The sequence below is a fragment of the Haliotis cracherodii genome, unplaced genomic scaffold (assembly GCF_022045235.1).
Source record: "Haliotis cracherodii isolate W230 unplaced genomic scaffold, xgHalCrac1.p SCAF_5, whole genome shotgun sequence".
Lineage (NCBI taxonomy): Eukaryota > Metazoa > Mollusca > Gastropoda > Lepetellida > Haliotidae > Haliotis > Haliotis cracherodii.
Window position 1 is genome coordinate 56,891,043 of NW_027266308.1, and position 13,067 is coordinate 56,904,109.

A 13,067-nucleotide genomic window follows, 5' to 3' on the forward strand; every position below is an offset into this window, starting at 1 on the left:
GGAATTATGCCAAATCAATTCAGGTGTTCTCAATCATCGCGAGAAACTGAACACAACAGGAGTTATGTTTCTGCGTCAACATATGTGAATTGCAGTTCGCTCGCTGCGGGGCGTACAGTTCTCGGGGAACGTGGGTTGATTGTTTCCGTTTCCCCGAGAACTGAAACTGATTCAAATGATTTATAGACCGAGAGCAGTAACGCGTTGTGGGTAGTCACAATAGGTCCCTGGTATCCCATGCTTGTATCACCGTGGGGACACACGGCAGAATATGCAAATGTGTTTCATGTGAACTTAATGGTAATTGTGTCATGAATTAGGAGCAAATGAAAGTTCAAGCAGACGTATCAATATCAATAACTGAAGCCAGTCATAGTCAAACACCGTTGTGTCGAACTTTTATGTATCGAACTTACTGTAGTATCGAAGTAAAAGCTTGGTCCCTGTGTATTACTTCTCTATTCACCCTTTTCGGTTGTGTCGAAACTCGGATAACGCGATGTATTTATGTAGGTCCCTTCAACTTCGACACAACGGTGTTTGACTGTATGTGCAAAGCGAAATGCAGTAGGTCGTTCAGATCTCACATAAAATTGAAATACAATACATTCCTTGTACACGAGTCTCATATACATTTCTGTCTCCTGATCCTTAGCAAACATTTAGCAAGTGCATGACATTGAGTTTTTTGTCCCTTTTGACAGTAATGTGATTGACAAGATTGAGGAAAAACATGGCAAACATGCGGACCTCGCTTTCGAAATGTCACGCTTGCATCCCAAGTAACAAGTTGTCCGACTGCCCATTGTTCTTGGTGCCTTAGGTTTGGTACCTCCCAATCTGTTGACTGACATCGGGAGAGTACCCGCGTTTGCTACCAGGAATACAGCCCTTCTGGGTAATGCAGAAGGCTGCAGTGTTGGGGAGTCTTCACATTCTCCGAAAAAATCTGAGTGGGTTTGACTAGTCCCATTCGCTGTCTGGGCTGCGTGTAGAGGGGGCAAGGGCCCTGAGCTGATGATGAGCCTAACCAGCCTGACTGTGCCAGGATCACCCAAACCCTCTTTGCTGCATTTTTTTATTTTAATTGTAAATAATAAATTAAATAATAATTAATATTATTAGTAGTCATAGTTTTAGTATAGGCGACGTATATATACTCACCGCCAAAAGAACGCGAACAATAGAAACATATAGAGAACTATCTTCGTAAAGAAGGCGAATTTCAGCACAATAGCTTCTGACGTAAGAGCTACTGACAGACCAAGGCCGCATGTACTGCACTGGTAGAAAAGAATGAACATTCACGTTTCAAGTGTTTGCATGAATAAGCAAATGAATACCTGGGCAAATGCAACTTCTATTGAAAGAGGTAATTTACGGATATGATCACCTTTGACAAACAATAAAGTGTATAAATGTTACCCCGGGATAAAGCAAGGACTGACCGGTTCAGTGTCGGTATACTGTATCTGAGTTGGGTATCCAAGTTAAACTGCGGCATTAGTCCATACTAGTACACACGGCCACACACATGCATGCACGTCGCTACATGAGTGCAATAATCCGAAAAGAAATTCCGATTCACATACAAGAAGGGGTATATGCGTGCTCATCGGAATGCCCACGTCTTGTCTAAATGTCTTACCCCAAATTTATTTCTAGTTCAGGTGGGTAATGATTAAATGCTAGTGTCTCCTGCTCTGCTTGACCTTTCAAATATATATATATATATGCCACATATATATTTCTACAAAAACATTTTTCTATAAATAATATTATCAAATAGGAGGTCGATGAATTTGCTGTATTGTTGCTTGAAAACTAATTATTGGATGGTGAATGCGTTGTTTTTATTTGAATTCCGTTCCTTATGTGACTATAGGGAACTTCCACTAAAATACCATTTCGTTTCGGACCTGATGATAGAAGATATCTTTGTAAACAGTAACATAACGTTACAGGATGATACACTGTTTACCTGCCCTATCTTGAAGTGGAATGCGTTTCGGTGTAAGCCGTATGCAATCATGTGACAGCGACAAATTATGTATATATATATATATATATATATATATATATATATATATATATATATATATATTTCTACAAAAACATTTTTCTATAAATAATATTACCATATAGGAGGTCGATGAATTTGCTGTATTGTTACTTGAAAACTAATTATTGGATGGTGAATGCGTTGTTTTTATTTGAATTCCGTTCCTTATGTGACTATAGGGAACTTCCACTGAAAATACCATTTCGTTTTGGACCTGAAGATAGAAGACGTCTTTGTAAACAGTAACATAACGTTACAGGATGATACACTGTTTACCTGCCCTATCTTGAAGTGGAATGCGTTTCGGTGTAAGTCGTATGCAATCATGTGACAGCGACAAATTACTCGGTCGTCAAGGGTACAACTAATGAGGGTAGGACAACTTTTGCTTCACGTGTTGATTGATTATCTATTTCATTTCCGTGCCACTAAACATTCATTTACATTATTGATTTTTCCACGAAAGTTCTATATCTGCATTGTAAAGTATTTCGCAGTAAGGGTATCTATTGATTCTATAATGGGAGACAAAAGGTATCACGAAGGCTCCTATAACACAGAATTCTGTGTAGCTAACAAAACAAGTGCTTGTGCAGGTATCGTGCTCATGGCGCCCATAGCATTACAAGGTTACATGCAGTTTTGAATATACTTTAGAATGCATTTTGAAGTACAATTTAGATAACGACTTCGACAGCATACATGTTCTGTATAACCATTTATAACCAGTTTTTGTCTTATAGTAAAGAGGGGGCACGGGTGGCCCAGTCGTCTAAGGCGCCGCGATTCGCTGTGCAGAGTTGCGTCCCTTGGGCACGCCAGAAACCTATGATTGTGGGTTGGAATCCCGGTTCGACCCGGGTATGTTTCTAGGTTTGTCAGAACCATACCCGTGCTCGTGGGTTTCACCGAAGTGGTAAACGTCTGAGGCCTGCATCACTTCGGATTTTCCTCCCACATTAAGCTGACACGCCGTTATATAACTAGACTAAGTTTAAAAGCGGCGTTAAACCCAACTCACTCACTCACTATAGTAAAGAGTTCGACATTAACACGAAAAGCGTTTTTAACAGCTTCCCCCAACACACAAAACTAACAGTTATTTCATCTCAGTGTCCTTATTCTTCTATATATTTTGGTGCAATCAATCATCAAAGTAGGTGTTGCCTGGCTGGCTGACTTAAAAGGGGACTTTATATGCTCCATTTCCTGGCATGTGTTTCAAAAATGTAACTAGTGTAACTCGTGTGGTCTTTTACTGCTACACTATACACTAATACTATTGGAGTTTGCAGACAAACAATGTGGGTTTTGATTGTAAGATAAATTAATTTGTTTTTTTCATTGTTGATTAAATGCCTATCAATTGAATTTTAAAACAAAAGTTTTTACTGAATTAAAGTTATCATTTAACCATAGATCGCACAAAATAATACAAACACAGTAAGATTATCGAAAGTCTACCATGGCAAACTGAGACGCGAACTCTATATCAAAAGCGCGCGCGCGCGTGTGTGTGTGTGTGTGTGTGTGTGTCAGTGTGTGTGTGTGTCAGTGTGTGTGTGTGTGAACATATGGGTTGTGCTGAGGATGGATTTGTTAGAATCTGATGATAGGATCACATTTTCTGTCATTCTTGAATTTGGATGACAGAGATGAATATCTCCTAATTATCTGTGTGTGTGTGTGTGTGTGTGTGTGTGTGTGTGTGTGTGTGTGTGTGTGTGTGTGTGTGTGCCTGCCATAAACTCATTCCGCTCCTGATTATCATAATGAATATATTTATTCATAATGGACGTCATACAGTTACGTGAAGTTGACCTGCAATATATTTAAGAGCAACAGTTTAAACATGAAGATTTCAAACCGACAGCTATTGTAAATAACCTCAAACACCCTTATGTACTCTACAATATATTCTTGAGGGGAGTTATGCTTCAAAACGGTAAGCGTATGGACGCAAGTCTTCTTTTTGAAATACTATATACCCACAATAGAAGTGTTTATCTGTCACGCTGGTATGTACATGTAGGGCATTATCGATCATGTCAGAACACGTTGCAACCAGACGTTGCTACCACCTGACGTAATGTAAACAAGACACTGATAGGTTTCCACGAATTGAGGATACTGTTTACATCCTTACCAGGAAAGGTTTTTATCACACATGTAAACACACGAACGCACATTCAGACTGTGACATGTAAACATACTAATACATATCAGTGTTAACATGTACAAGTTATCCGCGTGAGGCGAAAACTAACATTACAATATTGTTTTTCGAATGGATAATATACAAGGACATTCACAAGCAATGTAAGTGTTGTCTATTTGTTTGTTCTCACAAACTGAGCATATGGCACGTTGATCGTCGTCCGTACGTTTGTCAGTTAACGTTCGACTCAACGAACCGGACTAAACTCAGCCTGAAATTTTAGGATGTATACCCGTATTTATGTACTTTTTCAAATGAAATGCAGTGGGATTCAAATTTAGAAATGGAATTATTTAAAATGTTTTAATTATATTGATAAAATATGTGTGTAATATATACAATAACTTTGAATTCATTCTGTATGTATTTGGTGAGCAACAGTACCGTCGTCCAACTTTCATTGTACATGTCGTTATTCGCATAAGCATCCTTCTTTATACGTATTTTTGTGAATAATCTTGTTTATATCTCATGTGTTCCTAGCCTCATATCTACTTATCTTTTTTGTAATGTCGTAAATAAATGTATCATGATAATCTTAGGTATTTATTCTTTCTGGTGTCCCCCGCCGTGATATTGCTGGAATATTGCTAAAAGCGGCGTAAAACCATACTCACTCATTATTTATTTTTTAGGTCAGCTGTTTATGTTCAGATTGCCTTTTGAATATAACATATATTGTCTCTCTAAAGGTGATCTTCGATTTATAAACTAACTTACACTCATATCTGAAGACAGTGATGAAATAAGGTTTATACCAATAATTACTTATTAGATTATAGGTGGATTTTGTTTTCAGTCTTAACAATTACTTCACATATGCAATGGTGTTTTTGAAACTTTTACTGGTGTTAACAGAAATGTTTAAATCTGAAGTGTTACCCAGTCGGCCGATAGGGTGATTCAATTTCAGGATTATATTTACTTCTAATTTCTCCGAAAAATGTTACCGTTAAAACCAGACATTCTTCAACCAGGCCATACTACGGTTGAAATTCCTTTCCTATTCGATTTTTGCAGCAATGGTATTTGTAACTTGAATAAAAGGTATTAGCTTGAAAGCCGATCCTTTTAGTAACCTTATGCGGCCAATTCTACCCCGGAATCCCCATGATGGATAACGAGGTGAGCTTGGCCGAGGCAAGGGTTTAAATATGTGTCCTCCTAATAACACCCCAATTGCACCCTTAAATACTTTCTCCTAATACCCTAATATAAATTGTAGCGCTTTGACATGATACTTGTACTGTATTTGGGGCCAGTGGCCTCTATATGAATAACTATAAAAATAACTATATGAAGAACACAACGTTTCGGAGTATATGCTTACTCCTGCATATACCCCGAAACATTGTGTTCCTCATATAAAGAAGTTGACATCTAAATATTCTCTTCCTTATGTGAATCACTTCTAAATGCCTTTCAAAGACCTAATTAAATGTCTGCCTTGCTCTCGTAATACCCACAGCGTACTGAATCACTCAAGTGTCATTCAAAAGGAATTATTGTTATTATTCATAACTCCTGATACGCGACACGCTACTGCACACACACATTGGCCATGTGCAATGTACCATCCATACATCCATCTTGTTGCTATCACCTTCATATGCGGCTGATAGTGTTATGCAGTAAGTTGAAAGGAATACCCAATTTAAAGCCTATTCCGTGGAAATTCCGATGAGCACCACATTTGACTGATGAAGGCATACCTACGTGTAATACACCCGGCGCTGACGTCCAAATGCGATCGACTAGGAACATATGCATGGATATGAAGCCTGTCCACGCCCGAATATAAACCAATCACTACGCAGGGGATTGTCTACAGTTATCAGCCGATCAATTGTAGACAATCACGTGCTTAGTTACGCGCTTCACTGTTGACCTTCACAGGTTACAAGTGAAGTTCAATCCAGCTTTTGTGCACTCAGTAAATACTTGATTTGATTGACGAGTTATCAACAATGAGGCATCTGAAACATAACCGAAAACAGCATTGTTGTAATGTTCATGAACGTGCATTCCGCGCCTTCGCGTGATTTCAAGCAAAGAGGAGTTTCCTCCCTTGCATATAGTCTGTTTCGAAACCTGTTGATATGAGCGGTGTGCCGGTTGCTTAACTTGGGGATTACTAGCACCAGGGGAGTTGTCTCCCATGAACAGAATGTGCTTATGCCCATTTTTGCCTGTATTTAAATATAACGTTCATATTTACTAAGGAAGAAAATATATGGACGTCACTTCTAAATGCCTTTCAAAGACTTCATATTTAATGTATTAAAATAATAAATGACACTGCGGTTGTATCAATTTCAAAGACCCGTTATATCAGGGAATATGAGTAACTGCGCGTTCGGACTTTGGAAGGATACATCCCAAGATGTTTAGGGAGAGAAGCCGATCACCAATTTTGGGAGAGAGTGTCATTATTATATTAGTTAAACACATGGATACTTTTGAGTTCATCATTAACCATATGCTGACCAAAGAAAGTAACCGCTGCTGGGACAATACGCGTGGTTGCCCAACGTAAGGTATTTTTACGGTTCCACAGCTGAACAGCTGTCAAGGATCAGGTTCCCACTCAGATGTAGGTAACCCTGTAAAGGTTCCGCTGAAAAGCAAATAGCCTTAAGCACGTGTAGCAATTAGAAAGTAAGTTAGTTTGTTACTAGCCCAGGTAGCCAACAAGAACCACGCCATAAAGCATCACATGCATCGACCGACCATACCAGTGACACGCCGAGATAGCATAACCATCCGATTTGCCTAAAATAGATAAAATAACTGACCTTTGGAGACACCCTACTCGCCTTACTGTAACGCAAATAGCAGGGTACGCAACAAATAGTCCGCACGAGCACACAGTCCTTCACTGATGTGGACACCCTCCGAGGCGTACCAGGCAGCACCACTGTTCCAGCAAGCTCTTTAACGCGGTTGGCCAACCGGTGGTTAATGCTCCTTCGCATCCACCACAATTATATTTAGGCCGTGCTACCCACAGTATAACATATACACAAGAATGCATGGCGACATATTCTGGAATATTCCGGATGTCTAGTTACGCGATGCACAGACTCGTTAGTCAAGCCAAAATGCAGCTCCGGAATTCCAGCCTAGATCGGCCACGTGGAATAGTCAGGTCAGATGCCTGGCCTCGGGAAGATGGTATGACGATTACAATCCAGTCATACAGCTGGGCTGACCAAATAACCTCGCTCTTTCATGCGACACGCTGAATCGTTGCATTACAGGTTACACACAACCAAATGTTTTCCCATAGACTTCTATAGTAACGTTATAAAAAAAAATAAATGACTAAGCATTCAAGAGCTATTACCTGTACGTGTGTGCACAGTTTGGCCTTAGAGCAGCAATAAAAAAAATAAAAATGACTGGCTTAGCCAGCTCCTTTTCCGAGTACCGGAAGCTAAGCACACCACCCCCAGTTTCGCACCTACTTGAAAATAGCTGTGGTCACATTCAGCATAAGTCATCATGTTGAAAAAGACAGTACTAAATATAGAAAACATTGTCAGTTTTAATAACTGGATAGATGTACATTTGAGAGACATAAAAATCTTCCAGAATATCCTCCAATCACAGCCTGCAGATATCTCTCGATCTGCACTGAAGGCACTGAAACCGCACTGTCCAAGCTGGTTCGGATTTGGTGTAGTAGGACCTGTGAACATGTGTTCCGTGTGAACATTCACATCGTCCGTACGTGACCATGGGTTAACAACGCCAGTCTGCCAAACTGCGCATTCCGATTGCACTTCAAATTGTTTCCTTTACACGTAAAATCATTTAATCGATATGGGATTTGTATATATGACAAAGAGGACTCTGTGAATTCCCAAACTATTCAGCCGTCTCTAAATTTAGTTTGCAGGAATGTTATGGTATGCCGAAAGTGATCGTCTTTCGCAATTGTAAGCGTCATGATCTCTTTTTGACATTACATTTTTTGTAGGGTGCTACAATGTTCCGATGCTGTCATGAGGTTAAAATGCATCTAAACAAAACAGAGCAAATTAATCCTTTGAAATGATGATTACCTCCGCGACAGCTGGTAGCAGACAATACAACCATTGTTACTAGCTCTTTGTCACAAGAATTTTGTAACGTATGCTGGGGTATACCTTAGTAACAGTATCTCAACATTCGAACGCTCGCGCATTACATGTGAAAAACTGAAAAGACATCAATTTTAACCATAACAATGGTTTGTATTTTCGGTGGGTTGAACCCAATTGCAGCTGTGCGAATACTACAAAGACTTATCTTGCCATGTGCCTTATATGGATGCTATGTAAGGGGCAAACACTTACTGGTAGAGAGTATGAATTGCTGGAAATACCACAGCGCTACTTCAGTAAAATAACTACAGGGTCAACCAAGACTTACATCAAGCGAGGTTGTATTGGATAATCTATATCTTATAACAATTCAGGCATACATTGATAAACAAGCTCTGCTCTTATTTGGTAAACTGTGTCGATCTAGCTGTGACTTTTATTTCAAAAAACTATTTATTGGCAGACTTGGGCAATACACATGTCAACCAGATTTTGAAAAAAATATGTTATAAATCTCACTGTTTCAACATGCTGCTCCGCTTGGACTGTATTTCAGTTATATCCCTACGCGTCAACTTGATGCGGAAGAAAAGCACGAAGTGATGCTGTTCTAGGACGTTCACCACTTTGGTGAAACACATGAGCACGTGCATGGTTCTGACAACCTAGAAACATAAACAGGCCAGATCTGTAAAAGGTAATATGGATGGAGGGAGTATTTTAATATTATCTATATAGATCACAATTACAAACATCAGAAAAAAGTATGATTGTTAAGCATTATTTTCTTTCAAATGCGTATATGACATACTGTATGTACATACCTTTAATCGGCGTGAAGAACATAGGCCCATATACGTAAGCTCAGCAGTATTCATTTTACGTTATTTTCAAGAGTTAATTTCTCTCTTGTTCACAACAACAGTCTTCGTCATTGAACAGTGAAAGTTAAAAGTGTGCAGTTTGATAATACTTCAATATCATAACCATTGATATTAAAGCATCACAACATTAATTGTTTAATCAAAGAACTTGGTGTAAGTGACATATAAATAATGCCACATATAAAACCAATGTGTTAACTGAGAAAAAATCTGATGAACCCATGCAGTACTATCAATGTTTGGCCTGACTCTAAAACCTAAGGAAATAAGTCCATTTTTGTGTGCTGGATTCCAAAACACCGTGCAAAAAGAGATATATTGCTGACCCAGGGCATGTACCACCAAATCGCTGCCTGAAAGATTAACCACATTCCTTTTTAAAATCAAAGGATTTGCGTGATCATTATGCAATCTCAGAAAAGAAGTTCCTTATGGCAAAACATTTAATTTTTCAACTTTGTACACCACTATCCCAGAGGACACACGTGAGGAAAATCTTCATTCTTTGATCCCTGGGGAAATTATCACCAAACGTGGTCTCAATAGATATGGTTACATCTTTATCTTCAAAGGTTCAGGATAATTTTTCCAAAATGGAAGCAAGTCATTCGAAGATGACTGAAGAAACGCTGTGTGAAACACTTGACTTCTTTGTGAAATTTTCGGACATGACACTTACGCGAGAAGTTGGCATCCCCCTGGACACCAATTGGGCTCCCATTCTTGTTGATCTGTGTCCTTATGCTTACTGGTCAGAATGTCTGCACGGATTGGCAAATTAGATCATGGGGATTTGACCAAGACGTTTAGCTTAAGCTTCAGGTATATCGATGGTATGATATCATTCAATAATGGTCAAATAGCAATTCCCTTCCACTGATTTACCCACATGAGCAAGACATAAGAGACACTAGTGGGACCGCCTCGTCTGTTCCATATTTAGATCTAGGCATGAGGATTCAGTGTGACAAAAACTATCCATAAGACAGTGTGACAAGATAGATGACTCGAAGAACGTGATGCGACTCTTGCTTAAAAGTTGTTTGATCAGGGTAACAATGTTCAAGGCTTTTGTAAAACGTTTAAAATGTCGTACAGTAGTCATGTGGAGGTTATTTCCAAATATTTGACAAATCAGTAACTAAGGAATTCTTCCCTGTTTTGACATATGTTCACATGTATGTTCAAGTGAACGCTTGGTTTACCCTTTGCACGTGTTTATTATGGGTGCCAACGATGGGGCAGAGTAACTCTCAACTTTTCGCGAACACCTGTTGTCATCGGTATTTCACTGTGATTCATAAACACGTGCTCATTACATAATCGGATTTGTCAATATTGACGATATGAGATAGATCATACAGCACATTGGAGCTGTACAGTAAATACCAATACTATTTAGCAAATTACAAAATACAATGAGTGTTGGCCAATGCACTATTGTACATGAAAGCGACAAAACACTTTAAATAATCATAAGAAAGTCCACTGCTCGATGTGTTTATGAATCACCATCACATAGTGATGTTACTAGTATACACCATGCTCACATAAAGGTTGATCATTTGTTTTTAATACATACACTGTAATGTAGCTCCATACATAGCTTGACTACATATTCACTTGATTTTAATTAAAAAACGATAATGCATTTTTCAGGCCATTCTGTATACAATTTGTTTTCAATCAACACGGTTTATCAATTCCCAGGAAACACTGCATAACCAACCCCTCAACTACACATAACGCTTGACATATTTTTACACACTTTCCGAACCATTGTCAATTGTCCTAAATGAAAGCGACAAACCTTTTTAAATAATCATAGGAAATCTCTATCAAATGCAGATTCCTGAGTACGATTACGACTGTATCAATATGGCTGTCCATTTGATCTATCAAAGCTGAATTCGAGTGATACGTCTAGTGACCTAGATAAATAATTACCAAGTAGGCATACCCACAAAGCTGATTTAGAATTTCATCCTACCTCTGATAAATAAATGTTGCTATTATAACAAATGAACAATCACTTTTCATCGATGTGATCATAACGATCTGGCTAAATCTCAAAGGAAATGGAATATATAAAGCCCACCTGTTACCATCTGCCGGGCGTGGTTTTAATAACAATGAACAAAAGCAGCTAACTCACACGTCACACTAAGAAATGTTGTCCACTACACTTGCATTTCCTGAATTTAAGATCAGTAAGATCAGGGTTCGTTCACAGACATGGTATGTACAGATATATTTTATTGTTTTATTATATTTATCCTTGTTATGAATTATAGCAGGCATGCACTTTGGTCAGAATTTAGTATCAGGTTGTCTTTTAATGGAAATGATTCTAAATCCTATATTCTAATTCAAAAAGTAGGTGTCATACGTATTTGATAAAGTATCTGTGCATAACGGACTGACTCTAAATAGCTTCTAAATCATTTTGATAAATGTGTGACAGTGACGTACACAAGAATACACCCTTGTGAAAAACATAGGTATTTGATTATGTTGATTTTGATGAATACAGGTAAAGTAACATTGAGAAACGGTACAGCATGGCACTTATATTTACTAAAGGAAAGCCTACTCTCTCTGTCTTCATGGATGTATTTTTAAATGGGCAGTTAATAACTAGCAGTGTATACTGTTCACTGTACGTGTACGTGTACGTGTACATGGACTCACATGTCACACAGTTTAGGTAGTCAGGCAGCAGGATTCAGAACATGCTTCATCAGTGTGGGTTACATACATGAGAAAAGTAATTATAGGAAGCAGGTCAAGATACAGGTGCACAAGCCAAGTCAACAGGTGTTGAAAGTGGCAGGCATGATTGAATTTTAAGCTGTATCCTTAAAACACTGAATAGAAAGACAAATTAATTGATAGTTCTTTATTTGTATAGATGATGCGATAGATAATTTTGTATTGGAAATCTACCAATTTGACTTTTGTATATGTCTTACCACTGAAAAAAAACATATTTCCGTGATGTATGTAAGCGAAGAATGTTATCCCATTTTGCACACACATAATCATATCATAAAAGTATCTGGAGTCTTCAGGTGTCACAAGGATGTCTGCCAAATTGTGGTTAAATGTGGATTATTTAACATAATGTGATATTTTGAGAAGAGAAGAAAATATGTTTACTAGAGCTGACAGGGCCTGTCTTTTAACAAACGTAATTCTACGTCAGTAAACATTAAATGTTTGGTTTTGTATTGTGTGTTTATTATTGTTGTTGGAATTAAGTTTTATTCCTAATGTTTCAAAGTCCCCACTGTGCCACTCAAGTTCTGATCTTGACATAATGTGATGTTACAGCCTGTCGTAGGTTTTCACTGATACATCTTCCAGGACTAAAACCAGTTTGGTTTCCGTGTAGAAGTGCATTATGAGTCTTTATTTATTCTGTTTGCTACATGTACGAACAATTCTATGTAATGAATTTAAAAGAGTAATTCGTCAATGTTTGAGTAGTTGTTTATCTTTAGTGCCTTTGGGTATACATACAATTGAGCCTCTGTTGATGATTAGACTTTTAATTAGAATTATCTGTGTAAATTCTTCTTTTGTTATCCAAGTACTACCCCTGAATATTATATATTTTCTTATTTCATCGAATTTAAGGAAGTATTAAGCCAAACTGGCTGGAAAAGTATATCTTGAATATTCGTGGTAATGATGTTGTATTTATTATGTGTGCAAATATTTTAAATATCTTAAATGTTTGTCCTAATAATGTTTTCGTAATTATCTATGCAAATATTTCTGTTGTTATCCAAGCATCACCCCTTAATATTATA

The 13,067-nt window shown here is 38.0% G+C and overlaps 1 protein-coding gene across 1 annotated transcript in view; it reads right to left on the reverse strand.

Annotated features, from left to right (window-relative positions):
• LOC139442876 (uncharacterized) overlaps positions 1 to 13,067 on the reverse strand; it is a 117,631-nt gene that overhangs the window by 50,411 nt on the left and 54,153 nt on the right. The window contains exon 3 of the transcript XR_011651704.1: positions 8,888 to 9,033. The gene's annotated coding sequence lies outside the window, so the exon portion shown is untranslated. The remainder of the gene's footprint in view (positions 1 to 8,887; positions 9,034 to 13,067) is intronic.